The 20,215-nt window shown below is 38.3% G+C and overlaps 1 non-coding gene across 1 annotated transcript; it reads right to left on the bottom strand.

Moving 5' to 3' along the window:
- Positions 1-11,394: 11,394 nt before the first annotated feature.
- Positions 11,395-11,498, bottom strand: LOC112773905 (small nucleolar RNA R71). Its single transcript, XR_003188428.1, has one exon. It is a non-coding gene; the product is annotated as a small nucleolar RNA R71 (small nucleolar RNA).
- Between the last annotated feature and the right edge of the window lie 8,717 nt (positions 11,499-20,215).

Below are 20,215 nucleotides of genomic sequence, written 5' to 3'. Positions count from 1 at the left end.
TCAAAAAGCAATGAGGGAGGAGCAACAAAGACAAGGAAGAGACATAGAAGAGCTCAAGGACATCATTGGTTCCTCAAGAAGGAAACGCCACCATCACTAAGGTGGATTCATTCATTGTTCTTATTTCTTCTGTTTTTCGTTTTCTATGTTATGTGCTTATCTATGTTTGTGTCTTCATTACATGATCATTAATAGTTAGTAACTTTGTCTTAAAGTTATGAATGTCCTATGAATCCATCACCTCTCTTAAATGAAAAATGTTTTAATTCAAAAGAACAAGAAGTACATGAGTTTCGAATTTATCCTTGAACTTAGTTTAATTATATTGATGTGGTGACAATGCTTCTTGTTTTCTGAATGAATGCTTGAACAGTGCATATGTCTTTTGAAGTTGTTGTTTAAGAATGTTAAATATGTTGGCTCTTGAAAGAATGATGACTAGGAGACATGTTATTTGATAATCTGAAAAATCATAAAAATGATTCTTGAAGCAAGAAAAAGCAGCAAAGAACAAAGCTTGCAGAAAAAAAAATATAGGCGAAAAAAATAGAAAGAAAAAGAAAAACAAGCAGAAAAAGCCAAAGCTCTTAAAACCAAGAGGCAAGAGCAAAAAGCCAATAACCCTTAAAACCAAAAGGCAAGGGCAAATAAAAAGGATCCCAAGGCTTTGAGCATCAGTGGATAGGAGGGCCTAAAGGAATAAAATCCTGGTCTAAGCGGCTAAACCAAGCTGTCCCTAACCATGTGCTTATGGCGTGTAGGTGTCAAGTGAAAACTTGAGACTGAGCGGTTAAAGTCAAGGTCCAAAGCAAAAAAAAAGAGTGTACTTAAGAACCCTGGACACCTCTAATTGGGGACTTTAGCAAAGCTGAGTCACAATCTGAAAAGGTTCACCCAATTATGTGTCTGTGGCATTTATGTATCCGGCGGTAATACTGGAAAACAAAGTGCTTAGGGCCACGGCCAAGACTCATAAAGAAGCTGTGTTCAAGAATCATCATACTGAACTAGGAAGATCAATAACACTATCTGAACTCTGAGTTCCTATAGATTCCAATCATTCTGAACCTCAATGGATAAAGTGAGATGCCAAAACTATTCAAGAGGCAAAAAGCTATAAGTCCCGCTCATTTGATTGAAGCTCTGTTTCATTGATAGTTTGGAATTTATAGTATATTCTCTTCTTTTTATCCTATTTGATTTTCAGTTGCTTGGGGACAAGCAACAATTTAAGTTTGGTGTTGTGATGAGCGGATAATTTATACGCTTTTTGACATTGTTTTTAGTATGTTTTTAGTAGGATCTAGTTACTTTTAGGGATGTTTTCATTAGTTTTTATGTTAAATTCACATTTCTGGACTTTACTATGAGTTTGTGTGTTTTTCTGTGATTTCAGGTATTTTCTGGCTGAAATTGAGGGACTTGAGCAGAAATCAGATTCAGAGGTTGAAGAAGGACTACTGATGCTGTTGGATTCTGACCTCCCTGCACTCAAAATGGATTTTCTGGAGCTACAGAACTCGAAATGGTGTGCTTCCAATTGCGTTGGAAAGTAGACATCTAGGGCTTTCCAGAAATATATAATAGTCCATACGTTGGCCAAGAATAGACGACGTGAACTGGCGTTCAACGCCAGCCTTCTGCCCAAATCTGGCGTCCAGCGCCAGAAAAGGAGCCAAAACCAGAGTTGAACGCCCAAACTGGCACAAAAGCTGGCGTTCAACTCCAGAAAGGACCTCTACACGTGCAACACTCAAGCTCAGCCCAAGCACACACCAAGTGGGCCCCGAAAGTGGATTTATGCATCAATTACTTACTCATGTAAACCCTAGTAGCTAGTTCATTATAAATAGGACCTTTTACTATTGTATGAGACATCTTTTGATCATCTTAGGATCTTAGGATCATCTTGGAACACATTGTTCTTAGACCATGGGGGCTGGCCACACGGCCATGCCTGGACCTTCACTTATGTATTTTCATACGGTATAGTTTCTACACTCCATAGATTAAGGTGTGGAGCTCTGCTGTTCCTCAAAGATTAATGCAAAGTACTACTATTTTCTATTCAATTCATCTTATTTCGCTTCTAAGATATCCATTCGCACCCAAGAACGTGATGAAGGTGATGATTATGTGTGACGCTCATCACCATTCTCCCCTATGAACACGTGCCTGACAAACACTTCCGTTCTATATGAAATAAGCTAGAATGAATATCTCTTAGATCTCTTAACCGGAATCTTCGTGGCGTAAGCTAGAATGATGGCGGCATTCAAGAGAATCCGGAAAGTCTAAACCTTGTCTGTGGTATTCCGAGTAGGATTCATTGATTGAATGACTGTGACGAGCTTCAAACTCGCGATTGTTGGGCGTTAGTGACAGACGCAAAAGGAGGGTGAATCCTATTCCAGCATGATCGAGAACCGACAGATGATTAGCCGTGCTGTGACAGAGCATGTGAGCATATTTTTCACTGAGAGGAGGGGATGTAGCCACTGACAACGGTGATGCCCTTGCATAAAGCCAGCCATAGAAAGGAGTAAGATTGATTGGATGAAGATAGCAGGAAAGCAGAGGTTCAGAGGAACGAAAGCATCTCCATTCGCTTATCTAAAATTCTCACCAATGAATTACATAAGTATTTCTATCCCTATTCTATTAATTATTTTTCGAAAACACCATTATCAATTTATATCTGCCTAACTGAGATTTGCAAGGTGACCATAGCTTGCTTCATACCAACAATCTCTGTGGGATTCGACCCATACTCACGTAAGGTATTACTTGGACGACCCAGTGCACTTGCTGGTTAGTTGTATCGAAGTTGTGAACCATGGTATTGGCACCATGTTCTTGGCGCCATTGCCATGGAAAGAAAGAGCCATGAATTCTACATAATCAAAGTGTAATCATGATTGCGCGTACCAAGTTGCTCACGTTGCCAGGGATTGTTTGAGCCTGGACATCACAATTTCGTGCACCAATAAAGTATGTATATGTTAGGTGAGATCTTAGACTAATCAAGGATTCACTTTGTTAGCTCACTTAGCCTTATATATATATACCCTCACCCTTACCTTAGCCCCATTACAACCTTGAAAAGACCTCATGATGTTTGCATTGGTACATTAAATTTTTGTTGATTGGTTAGATGAAGAACAAGGTTTAGAAAGCATGACTAGAGAAGAGTAGAGTGAATTACCCTATACACTTGAGAGATTAGAGTGATATACACTTCCAGTGAGGGTTCAACGCTTAAATTCTATGTTCCCTGCTTTCATGAGCTATCTTCTTACAAGTTCACTTGCTTTTTATTGTATGATTTGAATTAGTAGAAATTGGTTTGTATTTATCTTGGAGAACTTATTTACTCTTAACCAAGTAAGTAAAAGCATTTAGCATGTAGTTGCATTCATAGGTTGCATTTCATACCATTCCTCTTCATCTTTATAGCTTCTCTTGAGCTTAGCATGAGGACATGCTAGTGTTTAAGTGTGGGGAGGTTGATAAACCACTATTTTATGGTTTATCTTGTACTCAACTGAGTGGTTTTTATTAACTCTTTACCCACTTATTCATACTATTTGCATGGTTTTATATTTTCTTTCCTAATTATGTGTTTTGATTGAAAACATGCTTCTTTGATCTTATATTTGCTTATTATTAATCCTCTCTTATTACCATTAGATACCTTGATATGTGTGTTAAGTGTTTTCAGATATTATAAGGCAGGAATGGCTTGGAGGATGGAAAGGAAGCATGCAAAAGTGGAAGGAATACAAGAAGTTGGAGAAATTGCTAAGCTGTCCAGCCTGACCTCTTCGCACTCAAACGGCTATAACTTTAGCTACAGAGATCCAAATGACGCGGTTCCAGTTTTGTTGGAAAGCTAACGTCCGGGGCTTCGATTTGATATATAATTTGCTATAGTTTCCCTGATGCTAGGCGACGCGACCGCGTGATCCATGCGGCCGCGTCGCAGTGACAGAAATCAGCGTGTTTGAATTCTTCTCCAGCGATTTCTGGGCTATTTCTGACCCAGTTTGAGGCCCAAAAAACACAGATTAGAGGCTATAAAGTGGGGGAATGCATCCATTCATAGGGGGCTTTTCACATTCACAATTTTAGGAGTAGATGTAGTTTTTAGAGAGAGAGGTTCTCTCCTCTCTCTTAGGATTAGGATTTAGGACTTCTCTTAGTTTTAGGAGTGACTCTCAATCCCAGGTTCAATGTTCTTTTTATTTCTTTTCTCACTTTTGTTTATGACTCTTTATGATTGATTTTCTATTTTAATATATTTTGAGGTATTTCAGACTTATGATTGCTCTCTTTGATTTATGTTGCCCAATTGGCTTATGAACTTTTCCATGTTAGATTTTACTGCTTTGAATGTATTTTATTTGAGGTATTCCAGATATTTATGATTTTAATTTAGCTTTCTACATTTTTGGTCTTGGTTAAGAAATCAGTAACTCAGGAATTATCCAACTCAACAGCATAATTGATAACTGTTATCTTTGCTAATTGAATTGAGCTTCAATAATCCCAACCTTTTCTTAGGAAATAAATAGGATTCGAAGATCAAACTAATTAATCCCTTGACTTTCCTTTACTTTAGTAAATGTTGACTAAGTGGAATTAAGATTCAACTTTCATTATTATTGATAAGGATAACTAAGTCTGGACTTCCAATTTCTAATACCTTGCCAAGAGTTATTTTATTATTATTATTTATTTTTCTTATCATTCAACATACTGCTTCCTTACTTTCTAAAACCCCTAATTTGCAAGACTCATAACCAATAATAAGAACATACTTCCCTGCAATTCCTTGAGAAGACGACCCGAGGTTTAAATACTCGGTTATCAATTTTAAAGGGGTTTGTTACTTGTGACAACCAAAACATTTGTACGAAGGAATTTCTGTCGGTTTAGAGACTATATCTACAACGCGATTATTTTTATGAACTTCTTTACTGGCAAAAATCCCAACGTCAGGCCATCAAATCTCATCTTTCATGACTAAAAAAATTCGCATACACAAAGTAGTTTGTTTTCACACATTTTTGCATGAGTAACTGCGAAAATGAAAATTAATTTTATGTTATGTTTTTGTAGCTCTCTTCTGCAAAATTGAGAAATAATTTTGTTTTGTTTTCATACGTCTCTTATGTGAAAATATCACATTTTATTTTCGTTTTTTATGTATGTGAAAATGCAAGTAAATGTACCATAGTTATCAAACCCGGCTCGACCCGGCCGGTTCGACCAAAAACCTGGTCACCCGGTTATTTGGTCGGGTCGAGCCACTCGTCGAACCATTTAAGTAATAAACCTGGTAAAAACTGGTTGACCCGACTGGGTTTCATGAAAATCGGTGACCCAGACCAGTTCATATAACCCGGACCGGATTATGCTTTTTTTTTAAACGGTGTCGTTCTTTGTTCTCTCCCTCACTAACCCCCTTTGCGTGGTGCCCTAACCTAGAATCAGAACCCATCTCACCTCTCTCTTCTCTCGCCACTCTGTTCCTCAAGCCCGTTGCCGGCTCCTCAAGCTCTGGTCTCCCCCTCAAGCTCGTCGCCGCTCAAGCTCTGGTCGCCCCCTCAAGCTCGTCGCCGCTCAAGCTCTGTCGCGCTCTGTCATAGTTTGTAAGCTCGCCTTCCATCTTCGGCCATCAACACTTCTTTGGTCCTGACTCTGGGTTTAGGGTTTTAGCTTCGGCCAGGGTCTTCCATCAACGCTTGCTTCATCTCTCTGCCTATGTGAGTTTCAGCTTCAGCCCTACTATTTCTCTTTCAATTTTATTGCTGTAAATTATTAGTACATCTTGAATTTATTGTTCAAAGTTGAGTTTGTTGCTGAAATTATGATTTGTTAATGTTAATTTGCTGTAAATCATATTTGGAGAATTGAAGTTTTTTGTTGCTGCCTGAAAGTTATCATAGTTTAAGTTTTTTTTGCTGCTTAAAAGTTATCATAGTTATCATAGCTGAATTTGTTGCTAGAATTCTAGAAGTAGAATTTGTTGTCAGCTGTAAGTTGAATTTGATGCTGAATATATCATAAATGTGGTTGTTGTTGGAAGTAGAATTTGTTGCTGGATAATTAAGTTGAGTTGAATTTGTTATTGATCCTTGTTGTTGTTGTGTTAAATTTGTTCTGATCTCTGATCTTTCTCTCTTTTCTAACTCTGTTATAAATAAAACTCTTGCATCCCTCTAAGAAGTGTGTATAATTGATTCATTGATGGAAGAATAAGATGAAGTTAATTCAGTTCACTAATTTCTTGAAGCTCTCTCTTCAAACTCTTCTTTCTCTATTTCTGATGTTTTGCATAATGTAATCTTTCTTATGGAAGATATAGTTGCAAATTAAAATGAGAAAAATATTGATCAAGGTCTAAATTTGTCCTATAAATATATACATGAAACACCAAATCTATTTCTATCTTTCTGATGCTCTAAATTTATATTAGAAACTAGTTTATTATCTCTTTTTACATCATTAGTTATGTCTAAAAATTACTATTTGATTATTGTTATTATGTTTGCAAAGACTTACATTTTAATTTTTAATACGTAATTTTAATTTCATTTATATAATTTTATATTTTTTTAGATTATGACCGGGTTAACCGGGTGAATTAGTGACCCACCGGTTGAACCAATAACCCGGTGACCTGGTCATATGACCGGGTTGATTATCGGTTTAGTTCTGATAACTATGAAATGTACAAAATCATTTATTTTTATATTCATGTTTAAACAGGTAAATAATAAAAACTTTTATTTAAATAAAAAATTCATTTGGGCTCTTTCTATAAAAAAATTTCACCATTAAACTAAAAGTGAATCTCACTTTTATAGTGTTAGGTACTAAAATGTGATATGTGATATTTTGGATATTGAGTTAAGCATGTGGTTCATTGAAAGATAGTTTTTTCAAGGCTTTTCTTAGTTTTAAACTGAAAAAATCTATTATAAGAGATTCTGGATTTTAAGATAGATTAGGATAGATATGAAATTTTCAATGGAGACGAGAACTGTACGAATGAGAGCGGGAACTAGTGAATCAACTTCATGATTCCTTAAGACCAGTTAAATTAACAACAAACAGAGAGAATACAATTGTGTGAAAATTTGATCAAACAAACATTTTCTCTACTAATTTCTTTGTGCATGTTTTGCAAGCATAAATTCTTCTGGAGAACATAACGAGCTACAGCTTTGCTAGAGATTGATATATAGGGTGAATATTAAGAAAATATTGTGTAAGATAGGGCTGATTGATCAAAGGGATAATATTGGTGTCATATGTAAAAAAAATTTTAAATATATTCATCATTTGTTCATTGGCTATGAGTTTACTTGGCAGGTATGATGCACTTGGTTATTTCAGGCTGGTAGATTATAAGAACCGCGATTAACTAACCAATTAATTAAATAATAAAATTTCTCAAATTAGGTTCCGAAAGATTAGAATGATAATTATGGGATTTAAATATGATTTTTGGACTCAGTAGATTTTTCTGAGTCAGAAAATGTAATTTTCTGCGAAAAACCGCATAAAAACTCGAACCAGTAGATGAACTGGCCAAACCGGTTTAAGTCTGTTCGGTACTGTACGAGAATAATTAAAAACAGTAAAAAACCTTAGGAAAATATTTAAAGTCGAAAACCGGGCGTTAATTTTAAAGGTTTGGCCCGAAATTGGGACAAACGAACCAAAAATACTAACGGGTTGGACCGGACCAAAGTTGGGCCCCAGCCCAACATATAAAACCTTCTTTAATGAGCCATCAGCTCATTCACCACACTCATAAACATAAAACACAGCTGCAAGAGTGAAGTGAGAGGGGAGAGCTAAAACACTATCCACTCTCTTCTTCAATCTATCATATCTCGAGCTACGGTGCTCTGATTCGCATGCCATTAGTGGCAACGCGAAGCTCTCACTGAGCCCGTCATTTCTAGCTAAGACTTGTGGTAAGCTTCTCAAAATTCTCTACCTAATTTCCTACCCTAAGAATTTCGAGTTTTTGGGTTTTGTATTAAGTAAAATTTTGTGATTTTGGGTGTTTAGGTACACTCTAGCCTTTGGTTCCTATTGGGTTTTGATGCCAAGGCATCTTAGGCTAGTTTCACTAGCATTTTTCTGTTAGTTTTAGTTGTTTTATGCATTTTCTTGAGCTTAAAGTAACCAAGAATGGTTAAATGAATAACAAAGCAATGAACCATCCAAACAGTATGATTTTAATGCAAAATCCATGAGTTTTAGTTATATTACTTGAATGCTATGAATGGAAGATTTCTCATGAAATTTTGTAAGACTTTGATGCAATTGTTTGGATGATTTCAGGGAAGAAGAGGCTAAGCAAGGAAGCAACAAAATCAATAAAGGAAGCTTGAATATCACATGTGGAGTTTAAGTTCCAGTTTAAGCCTAAACTGGAGCTTAAACGCCAGAATCAGGAAGGCTAAGAAATGCTGGACTTGAAGTTTAACCTCCAGTTTAACCTTAAACTGGAGGTTAAACGCCAGAATGAAAGTCTCACCAAAGAAGCATTTCCACGTTTAACCTCCAGTTTAACCTTAAACTGGAGGTTAAACGCCAGAAAGGGGAAAAGCACCAGGGAGCCATTTCCACGTTTAAGCTCCAGTTTGACCTTAAACTGGAGCTTAAACGTGTTCGACCAAGTTTCTCCTCCAGGGTTGCTTTCTCCATTTCCACGTTTAAGCTCCAGTTTAACCTTAAACTGGAGCTTAAACGTGTTCGACACCTCCAGGGCTACCTTCTAAGCTTCCACGTTTAAGCTCCAGTTTAACCTTAAACTGGAGCTTAAACGTGTTCGACCTCCAGGGCTACCTTTCTCAGCTTCCACGTTTAAGCTCCAGTTTAACCTTAAACTGGAGCTTAAACGTGTTCGACCTCCAGGATGCCTTCTTCCATTTCCACGTTTAAGCTCCAGTTTAACCTTAAACTGGAGCTTAAACGTGTTCGACCTCCAGGGCTGCCTTTTCTATTTCCACGTTTAAGCTTCAGTTTAACCTTAAACTGAAGCTTAAACGTGTTCGACTATATTACCCTCCAGGGCTGCCTTCTTCCATTTCCACGTTTAAGCTTCAGTTTAACCTTAAACTGAAGCTTAAACGTGCTTCCACAAAAGGCATCACTGGAAGTGTCTGGCGTTTAAGCTGCAGTTTAAGCTTAAACTGCAACTTAAACGCCACTCTTGGAAAAGGTTTCTGGGCCAAAAATATTGCGGTTTAAGTTAGTATTTGAGCACAAACATTAACTTAAACTTACTCTGGTATGAAACCCAATTGAATATCATGGTTTATGGGATTGGGCCTGAAGGATTGATGAGTCTGAAATTTCAATTTATTGAGTCATGTGTCATTATTTGATTATCACTAAGTTGGCTCAATGAATGTTACAGAATTTGGATCAACAGCCTCATCAAGATTATGGATCATAAACCCAAGGCAAAAGGAAAGCAGGGAGAAGCCTCAAAGCCCAAGAAACACAACAGAAGCTCAATATAGAAAGTGTATAAATAGGATAGAATTTAAGTTAGATGGGCACTGGAACTTTTACCTTTTCATTTAGCTAGTTTTCATATCTTTGTAGTTGAATTCAGAGCTATGACTCACTAAACCCCTTTCATTGGGTTAGGGAGCTCTATTGTAATTCAATGAATCAATAATAGTTTATCTTCTTCTTCAATCTTTTCTCTTGAATTTTGTTAGAAAGCTTCTCGATCTAATTCCATTGGGTAGTTGTCTTGGGAAAGAAACTACCCATAATTGGAATCCTTCGGAACCTTGGGAAAGGAATGGAGGATTCATGCTAGAGAAGCTTTCTCACAGTGAATTGGATTGGGGTTTGGATGGATATTGTGACATGTAATCCTACCAAATTGTGGTTCATGAAACTGTGTGGTATAATCAGTGATCGAGCATCATCTCTTCTTATGAACATTTAAACCAAGGGATTGGGAATTTGTTTGTTTTTAGAGAGAATTGGTGAGCCAAGGGATTGGGATCCAATCATATAAGATTGCCAAGCAAAATTCAATGAACGCATTGGTTGAGGAAGAGATAAACATGTTTTGATTCGGAGATCTCAATATCTCCTAACACCCAATGAATTCCCCATTTCTGATTTCCACTTTCTCTTTACATTCTGCAACTCAATTCATGCAATCACCCCCATTCCCTTTTAATTTCAGCAATTTAGCTTCTGCTCTTTAATTCATGCAATTTAAGATTCCGCCATTTCAATTTCTTGTCATTTACTTTTCCCGCCAATTTTACATTCCGCAATTCTCATCTAAATCTTGATTCCGCTCAACTAGAACACACTTCTAATCCGAATTGCTCACTCAACCAATCCTTGTGGGATTCGACCTCACTCTATTGTGAGTTTTTACTTGACGATAACCGGTGCACTTGCCGGAAGGAATTTTGCCGATCGTGCAATTTCCTAAATCGTAGCATAACTAGTTTATGCACGCATCAAGTTTATGGCGCCGTTGCCGGGGATTGGTTTTCGATTGACAATTCTCAAGTTGGAAGTTAACTAGATTGAGCATTTTTTTTGTTTTGATTAATTCAGTACATGTTACTTGTTGAATTTCAATTTCTGCACTCTGTTACATGCTTTCTTTCTTTATGCCTTTAAATTCAAGCAACTAACTCACTGACTCACTAACTGTTTGAATTAATTCCTCAATTGCTCTAACCATACTCTTCCATTAACCAAGAGTATTTCACTTGTTTGTTGCCTGTGCTGTGTTCTTGTATGACAAGTAGGAGAGGAGAGACATCAACTCCTCCATATACCAAACCAGAGAGGACCCTTCATAGACTGAGAAGGGAAGCAAGAGGGAAGAGAGTACTGGGAGAAGAGGAATCTGAAGGAGAATCTGAGGACAATTTTGAGGAAGCTTTAGATCTCAATATGGATAGAGAAGTTCACAACCATGAGAGAGCTGATGGAAACAATGCCATTCCTGAGAGGAGGGTTCTTAGTTCATACATAAACCCAACCTCTGGGAATTGTGGTAGCAGCATTCAGAAACCACCCATTCAGGCCAACAATTTTGAACTCAAACCACAGCTAATATCACTTGTGGAGAATCATTGTTCATTTGGTGGGAGTGCTAATGAAGATCCCAACCAACATCTCACAAAATTTCTGAGAATTTGTGACACTGTGAAGTCCAATGGAGTCCAGGAAGATGCCTATAAACTGCTTTTGTTCCCATTTTCACTTAGGGACAAAGCAGCTAAGTGGCTGGAATCATTCCCAAGGGGGAGTCTAACAACATGGGATGAGGTGGAAAGCAAGTTTCTGGCACGTTTCTACCCCCCACAAAAGGTCAATAGGCTTCGATCTGAGGTTCAGACTTTTAGACAACAAGATGGTGAAACTCTCTACGAGGCATGGGAGAGATTCAAGGATTTGACAAGGAAATGCCCACCAGACATGTTCCATGATTGGGTGCAATTGCATATTTTCTATGATGGACTCTCTTATGAATCAAGGAAGGCTGTAGACCATTCATCAGGAGGTTCATTGAACAGGAAAAAGACTGTGGAAGAAGCCATTGAAGTGATTGAGACAGTGGCTGAGAATGAGTACTACTATGCATCAGAGAGGCACAACACTAAGGGAGTCATGGAGCTGAACCATGTTGATACAATTCTAGCCCAAAACAAGGTGTTTGCCAAGCAACTAGCAGAGCTTACCAGGCAATTAGAAACAAAGCAAGTGGCTGCAATACACACACAAGATCAAGAGGAAGTAAGCATTGAAGGAGGTGATTGGGAAGAGGCCAACTATGTGGGAAACCAACAAAGGCAATCATATGATCCACATTCCAACACTTACAACCCAGGATGGAAAAATCACCCAAACTTTGGGTGGGGGAACCAACAAACCCAACCACAAAACCACAAACCTTACAACCACAACCAACATAACAATTCCACATACCAAAACTCCAACCAAAGATCATACCAAGCCACACAAAACACTTACTCCCAACCATCATATCATGGCCAAAATAATCAACCTACCCAACCTAATCCGAACCAACAATTTCAAGATCAATTAAACCGAATAGAAAGAATGCTTGCAACCATGAGTCAAGACATAACCGAATTGAAAGCTTTTAAGGAAGAAGTAAATTCTAACCTGCAAAACCAAGGAGCTGCCATCCAGAAGCTAGAAAATCAAATTTTGTATTTGTCTAAGCAAACCCCTGGGACAAGCGTTTCTCATGCTGCCAAGGCTATTGCAAGGGAAGAATGTAAGGCCATAACCCTCAGAAGTGGAAAGAATCTAAAGGAGATCTCAAAGGAAACCACAGAGGCTGAAGCAAGGGAACATGTGAGAGACAAGGAACAAGGACAATCTTTTACACCGTCCGCAACAAAAGAAAAAGAAAAAGAGGTCTTGAAGCCTTATACACCTAAAGCACCATATCCTCACGTTTGATGAAAAGTGAAAAGGATGGTCAATTCTCCAGGTTCTTGGAGATTTTCAAGAAGCTCCAAATCAACATTCCGTTTGCTGAGGCAATAGAGCAAATGCCACTCTATGCAAAATTCTTAAAAGAATTAATGACCAAGAAGAGAAGCTGGAGAAATGAGGAAACTGTGTTGTTAACTGAAGAATGCAGTGCCATCATTCAACACAAATTGCCTCAGAAATTGAAGGACCCAGGCAGTTTCCAAATCCCCTGCATCATAGGAGAAGTCATGGTGGAGAAGGCCTTGTGTGATTTAGGGGCCAGCATCAATTTGATGTCTCTAACAATGATGAGAAGAATGAAGATTGAGGAAGCCAAACCAACAAGAATGGCCCTCCAATTGGCAGATCGAACTTTTAAATTTCCTCATGGGATAGTTGAAGATTTGTTGGTGAAAGTGGGAGATTTTATATTTCCTGCTGATTTTGTGGTGTTAGATATGGAGGAAGAAGCCAAAGCTTCAATAATTCTGGGAAGACCCTTCCTAGCTACTGCTGGAGCCATCATAGATGTACAAAAGGGTGAACTCACTCTTAGACTACATGATGAGAAATTGGTGTTTAACGTATTCAAGGCAATGAGCTATCCATCAGAATCACTAAGGGAATGCATGAGGGTGGATGTAGTGGACATTGCAGTACAAGAAACCTTTGAGGAAACAACAAAGGAAGTGGTAGAGGAGGAGTTCACTAAGGACATAGAAGTTAGTGACATCAAGGCTGCTGAAACAACCATGCCAAACATGCCAGAGATAGGGAAAGAAGAGAAGGAAGCACCAAAACCTGAGCTCAAAGCATTGCCCCCTAATCTCAAGTATGCATACTTGGGTAGTGATGAGAGTCATCCTGTTATCATTAGCTCTACCCTGAGTCAAGAACAGGAAGAAGAATTGATCAAGGTGCTACAAACTCATCAAGATGCCATTGGATGGACCCTAGCCGATTTGAAGGGGATAAGTTCATCTATATGCATGCATAAAATCTTGTTAGAAGAGGATGCTAGACCCTCCATTCAAGCTCAGAGAAGATTGAATCCCGTCATGAAAGAAGTGGTACAAAAGGAAGTCATGAAGTTATGGCAGGCAGGGGTAATCTACCCCATTTCTGATAGCCCATGGGTTAGTCCCATCCATGTAGTTCCCAAGAAAGGTGGCATAACTGTGGTGCCAAATGAGAAGAACGAACTCATACCCACAAGAACCGTCACTGGGTGGAGGATGTGCATAGACTACAGGAAGCTCAATGAAGCCACCAGAAAAGATCATTTCCCACTCCCATTCATGGATCAGATGCTTGAAAGGCTTGCAGGACATGCTTACTATTGCTTTTTGGATGGATACTCAGGCTATAATCAGATAGTAGTTGATCCTAGAGATCAAGAGAAAACATCATTTGTTTGTCCATATGGAGTTTTTGCTTATAGACGCATGCCCTTTGGATTGTGCAATGCACCTGCCACTTTCCAAAGATGCATGCTGTCCATCTTTTCGGACATGATTGAAAAATTTATTGAGGTCTTCATGGACGATTTTTCTGTGTTTGGAGATTCTTTTCCTAGCTGCCTACACCACCTTGCTTTGGTGCTTAAGAGGTGCCAAGAGACTAACCTAGTATTAAACTGGGAAAAGTGTCATTTCATGGTCACAGAAGGAATAGTCCTTGGCCACAAAATCTCTAATAGAGGCATTGAGGTGGACAGAGCTAAGGTGGAACTCATTGAAAAATTACCTCCACCAAGTAATGTCAAGGCAGTTAGGAGTTTTTTGGGACACGCTGGTTTTTACAGAAGGTTTATTAGAGACTTTTCTAAAATAGCCAAACCCTTGAGTAACTTGCTTGTCTCTGATACACCCTTTGTATTTGATAAAAATTGCATGCTAGCCTATGAACTTTTGAAGCAAAAACTTTCCTCTGCACCTATCATTGCCCCACCTGATTGGAACTTACCTTTTGAACTGATGTGTGATGCATCAGACCTTGCTATTGGGGCAGTGTTAGGACAAAGGAAAGACAATTTGGTACATGTGATTTATTATGCCAGTAAAGTCTTGAATGATAACCAAAGGAATTACACTACCACTGAAAAAGAACTCTTGGCAATAGTCTTTGCATTTGACAAATTTAGATCCTATCTCATTGGATCTAAAGTCATTGTCTTCACTGATCATTCAGCTTTAAAATACTTACTTGCTAAACAAGAATCCAAACCAAGACTTATTAGATGGGTTCTTTTGTTGCAGGAATTTGACATTGAAATCAAAGACAAAAAGGGTGTAGAGAACAAGGTGGCAGACCATTTATCAAGGATACCATGTGAAGAAGGAAGCGCACAAAGCACACATATAAATGAGTGCTTTCCTGATGAACAACTCATGGTAATTCACAAAGCACCCTGGTTTGCAGACATAGCAAACTTCAAGGCCACTGGGAGTTTGCCGTTGGAATTTAACAAGCATCAAAGGAAGAAATTGGTAAATGATGCCAAATACTTCATCTGGGACGAACCATACTTGTTCAAAAAATGTTCCGATGGCATACTCAGAAGATGCATATCAGAGGAAGAAGGAAGGGAAGTCTTATGGGACTGCCATGGCTCCACTTATGGAGGACATTTTGCAGGAGAAAGAACAGCAGCTAAGGTGTTGCAGTGTGGTTTTTATTGGCCCACTATCTTCAAAGATGCAAAGGAACTAGTGAAGCACTGCCATGAATGCCAGAAAGCGGGGAACCTGCCAAGAAGAAATGAAATGCCACAACAATTCATTCTGGAACTTGAATTGTTTGATGTATGGGGGATAGATTTCATGGGACCCTTTCCCTCCTCATACTCAAATAATTACATTCTTGTGGCAGTAGACTATGTCTCCAAATGGGTTGAAGCAATAGCAACTCCAACCAATGATAATAAGGTAGTCATGAACTTCCTCAGAAAACACATTTTTTGCCGTTTTGGGGTTCCAAGAGCAATCATCAGTGATGGAGGAAGCCACTTCTGCAACAAACCATTAGAGTCATTGCTTCTAAAATATGGAGTCAAACACAAGGTAGCCACACCATACCATCCACAGACAAGTGGGCAAGCCGAAATATCTAACAGAGAACTCAAAAGAATCCTGGAAAAGACTGTGGGAACTTCAAGGAAGGACTGGTCGATTAAGCTAGATGATGCTCTTTGGGCATATAGGACAGCTTTCAAAACACCAATTGGAATGTCTCCTTTCCAACTAGTATATGGAAAAGCTTGCCATTTGCCACTGGAGTTGGAGCACAAGGCATACTGGGCCTTGAAACTTTTGAACTTGGATAGCAAAGCTGCTGGAGAAAGAAGGATGTTGCAAATCCAAGAGTTGGAAGAATTCAGAGCTGAAGCTTATGAGAATGCCAAAATTTATAAAGAAAGAGCAAAGAAGAAGCATGACAGCAACATAGCCCCAAGGAAATTTGAAGAAGGACAAAAAGTATTGCTTTACAATTCTAGGCTGAAGCTATTTCCAGGGAAGCTAAAATCAAGGTAGTCTGGACCATTCCTTGTCACCAGGGTCTCCCAATATGGACAAGTAGAAATCATGGAAGAAAAGTCACAACGAACCTTCATTGTGAACGGTCAAAGACTCAAACATTACTTGGGAGATGTGGAGGAGAAGGACAAGGTTAAATATCACCTCAACTGAGGAAGCTGACCGTCAAGCTAATGACGTTAAAGAAGCGCTTGTTGGGAGGCAACCCAACCTGAGGTAATACCCTTTTGCTGTTTCTTTATTTGTTTCAATAAAAAGGGTGAAGTAGTTTCTGTGCATTGCAAAGAATTAAGTTTGGTGTTTCACACCAAACAATGAATTCGTGGATCAATAATTCAAAGGGGAATGTGTGACTCTAAGTTTGGTGTTCCACCATAAAGATCAACTGAACACAACAACCTTTGAATTATATGAAAGGAACAACCATTCTAAGCAGTCACAGAAATGCTTAAAACCCTTAGCAGCAATTTCATTCCAAAGAGAACTCAAGGATTCAAAGAACAGAGAAGTAAGTGGGAGACTAAGTTTGGTGTTCACACACCAACTTAAGACTCAGATACCTACCCACACATAGTTGAGCTAACCACTCAAGTGCTTGAGAAGCAAGCAACTTCATCACTCTTTGCAGGAAAGGAAACAAGGATCTTAAAACATGAAGCAACAATTAGGAGAAGAAGGAGAAATCAAAGTGTTTCCTGGCAACAAAGAGAAAACAAGGAATTTCACAAGGTGGTATTGTTCCTTGATAATTCTTTAAAAAGGGCAAACAAAAGCATGCTTGTTCTGGTTTAAACTGTAAATGTTGAATCTTTCTGGAATGTGAAGTTTTTAGTATATTTGTCTGTTTATTGCTTTGAATAAAGTGAATGCCTAGATGTTTGGATATAACCTCACCTTCTTAAACAAGTGCTTGCCATGCTTGTTCTGTTTCCAAAAATAAAAGAAAAGTTTGAACAAAAGTAACTTGGCTCAATTAGTGACAAATCAAGTAGAATTAAGTGGTGGTATGTATGCTTGATTGTTTAAGTCAGATCACTGGAAATAGAGTGTAGAATTATCATTTTTTGTATAGAAATTGAAAACTGTCTATGGATCTTGATGAATAAATGTCTTTGGCCATGAAAAAGAAAGAAAAAGAAGAAGAAAAAGCCACTGAAAAAGGGCAACCAAAAAGCAAAAAAATTGAGAAAAAAGCTAGGCACCAATGGTTTGAACTTCTGAGACAAATGCCTGTGGTGTTTATGTATTAAGGATATGCTTGGATGAATAGGTTCTGAGGAGTGTTTCAACACTTGGTAACTTGGGTTAACTAACCCGGGATTATCAACCAAAAGTCCATTATCAAGAGCAACCTAAATACAAAACATTTAGTCACACAAAGAGGTGCTGGGCACCAATGTCTCAAGAAGAAATGTGAACCAAATGCCTAAAGTGGATATGTGTAGTGCACTGATAAGAAAAAGAAAATGCCAAAGGCTTGTGCAACACATGACACTAAGCAAACAAGGAGCAAAGAAGCTCTAAGAAAAAGAAAAGAAAAAACAAAGAGAAAAGTGCCAAGGACATAAGAATAACAAGAGGCCATAGCAGTGTTTGATGGATGCAATGAAAAAGTGATAATTCTACCTGATAAGTATGAAAAGTGATGCTGCAACTTTCTGCATAAAACCCTTCTGATGAACTTCAAATGCTTGCTAATATAGCCAATGTAATTGCTTTCTGTTTCATACTTTCTTCTCAAATAACTCAGGACTTGCTTAGGGACAAGCAAGTATTAAGTTTGGTGTTGTGATGCCAAGGCATCTTAGGCTAGTTTCAGTAGCATTTTTCTGTTAGTTTTAGTTGTTTTATGCATTTTCTTGAGCTTAAAGTAACCAAGAATGGTTAAATGAATAACAAAGCAATGAACCATCCAAACAGTATGATTTTAATGCAAAATCCATGAGTTTTAGTTATATTACTTGAATGCTATGAATGGAAGATTTCTCATGAAATTTTGCAAGACTTTGATGCAATTGTTTGGATGATTTCAGGGAAGAAGAGGCTAAGCAAGGAAGCAACAAAATCAATAAAGGAAGCTTGAATATCACATGTGGAGTTTAAGTTCCAGTTTAAGCCTAAACTGGAGCTTAAACGCCAGAATCAGGAAGGCTAAGAAATGCTGGAATTGAAGTTTAACCTCCAGTTTAACCTTAAACTGGAGGTTAAACGCCAGAATGAAAGTCTAACCAAAGAAGCATTTCCACGTTTAACCTCCAGTTTAACCTTAAACTGGAGGTTAAACGCCAGAAAGGGGAAAAGCACCAGGGAGCCATTTCCACGTTTAAGCTCCAGTTTGACCTTAAACTGGAGCTTAAACGTGTTCGACCAAGTTTCTCCTCCAGGGTTGCTTTCTCCATTTCCACGTTTAAGCTCCAGTTTAACCTTAAACTGGAGCTTAAACGTGTTCGACACCTCCAGGGCTACCTTCTAAGCTTCCACGTTTAAGCTCCAGTTTAACCTTAAACTGGAGCTTAAACGTGTTCGACCTCCAGGGCTACCTTTCTCAGCTTCCACGTTTAAGCTCCAGTTTAACCTTAAACTGGAGCTTAAACGTGTTCGACCTCCAGGATGCCTTCTTCCATTTCCACGTTTAAGCTCCAGTTTAACCTTAAACTGGAGCTTAAACGTGTTCGACCTCCAGGGCTGCCTTTTCTATTTCCACGTTTAAGCTTCAGTTTAACCTTAAACTGAAGCTTAAACGTGTTCGACTATATTACCCTCCAGGGCTGCCTTCTTCCATTTCCACGTTTAAGCTTCAGTTTAACCTTAAACTGAAGCTTAAACGTGCTTCCACAAAAGGCATCACTGGAAGTGTCTGGCGTTTAAGCTGCAGTTTAAGCTTAAACTGCAACTTAAACGCCACTCTTGGAAAAGGTTTCTGGGCCAAAAATATTGCGGTTTAAGTTAGTATTTGAGCACAAACATTAACTTAAACTTACTCTGGTATGAAACCCAATTGAATATCATGGTTTATGGATTGGGCCTGAAGGATTGATGAGTCTGAAATTTCAATTTATTGAGTCATGTGTCATTATTTGATTATCACTAAGTTGGCTCAATGAATGTTATAGAATTTGATCAACAGCCTCATCAAGATTATGGATCATAAACCCAAGGCAAAAGGAAAGCAGGAGAAGCCTCAAAGCCCAAGAAACACAACAGAAGCTCAATATAGAAAGTGTATAAATAGGATAGAATTTAAGTTAGATGGGCACTGAAACTTTTACCTTTTCATTTAGCTAGTTTTCATATCTTTGTAGTTGAATTCAGAGCTATGACTCACTAAACCCTTTCATTGGGTTAGGGAGCTCTATTGTAATTCAATGAATCAATAATAGTTTATCTTCTTCTTCAATCTTTTCTCTTGAATTTTGTTAGAAAGCTTCTCGATCTAATTCCATTGGGTAGTTGTCTTGGAAAGAAACACCCATAATTGGAATCCTTCGGAACCTTGGAAAGAATGGAGATTCATGCTAGAAACTTTCTCACAGTGAATGGATTGGGTTTGGATGGATATGTGACATGTAATCCTACCAAATTGGTTCATGAAACTGTGTGGTATAATCAGTGATCGAGCATCATCTCTTCTTATGAACATTTAACCAAGGATTGGAATTTGTTTGTTTTAAGAGAATTGGTGAGCCAAGGATTGGAATCCAATCATATTAGATGCCAAGCAAAATTCAATGAACGCATGGTGAGAAGAGATAAACATGTTTTGATTCGGAGATCTCAATATCTCCTAACACCCAATGAATTCCCCATTTTTGATTTCCACTTTCTCTTTACATTCTGCAACTCAATTCATCAATCACCCCCATTCCCTTTTAATTCAGCAATTTAGCTTCTGCTCTTTAATTCATGCAATTTAAGATTCCGCCATTTCAATTTCTTGTCATTACTTTTCCCGCCAATTTTACATTCCGCAATTCTCATCTAAATCTTGATTCCGCTCACTAGAACACACTTCTAATCCGAATTGCTCACTCAACCAATCCTTGTGGGATTCGACTCACTCTATTGTGATTTTTACTTGACGATAACCGGTGCACTTGCCGGAAGGGAATTTTGCCGATCGTGCAATTTCCAAATCGTGCATAACAAGTTTATGC

The sequence above is a fragment of the Arachis hypogaea genome, chromosome 18 (genome assembly GCF_003086295.3).
Source record: "Arachis hypogaea cultivar Tifrunner chromosome 18, arahy.Tifrunner.gnm2.J5K5, whole genome shotgun sequence".
NCBI classification, from domain to species: domain Eukaryota; kingdom Viridiplantae; phylum Streptophyta; class Magnoliopsida; order Fabales; family Fabaceae; genus Arachis; species Arachis hypogaea.
Note: the sequence above shows the minus strand (reverse complement) of the source record. Positions and strands in the feature narration are given on the sequence as shown.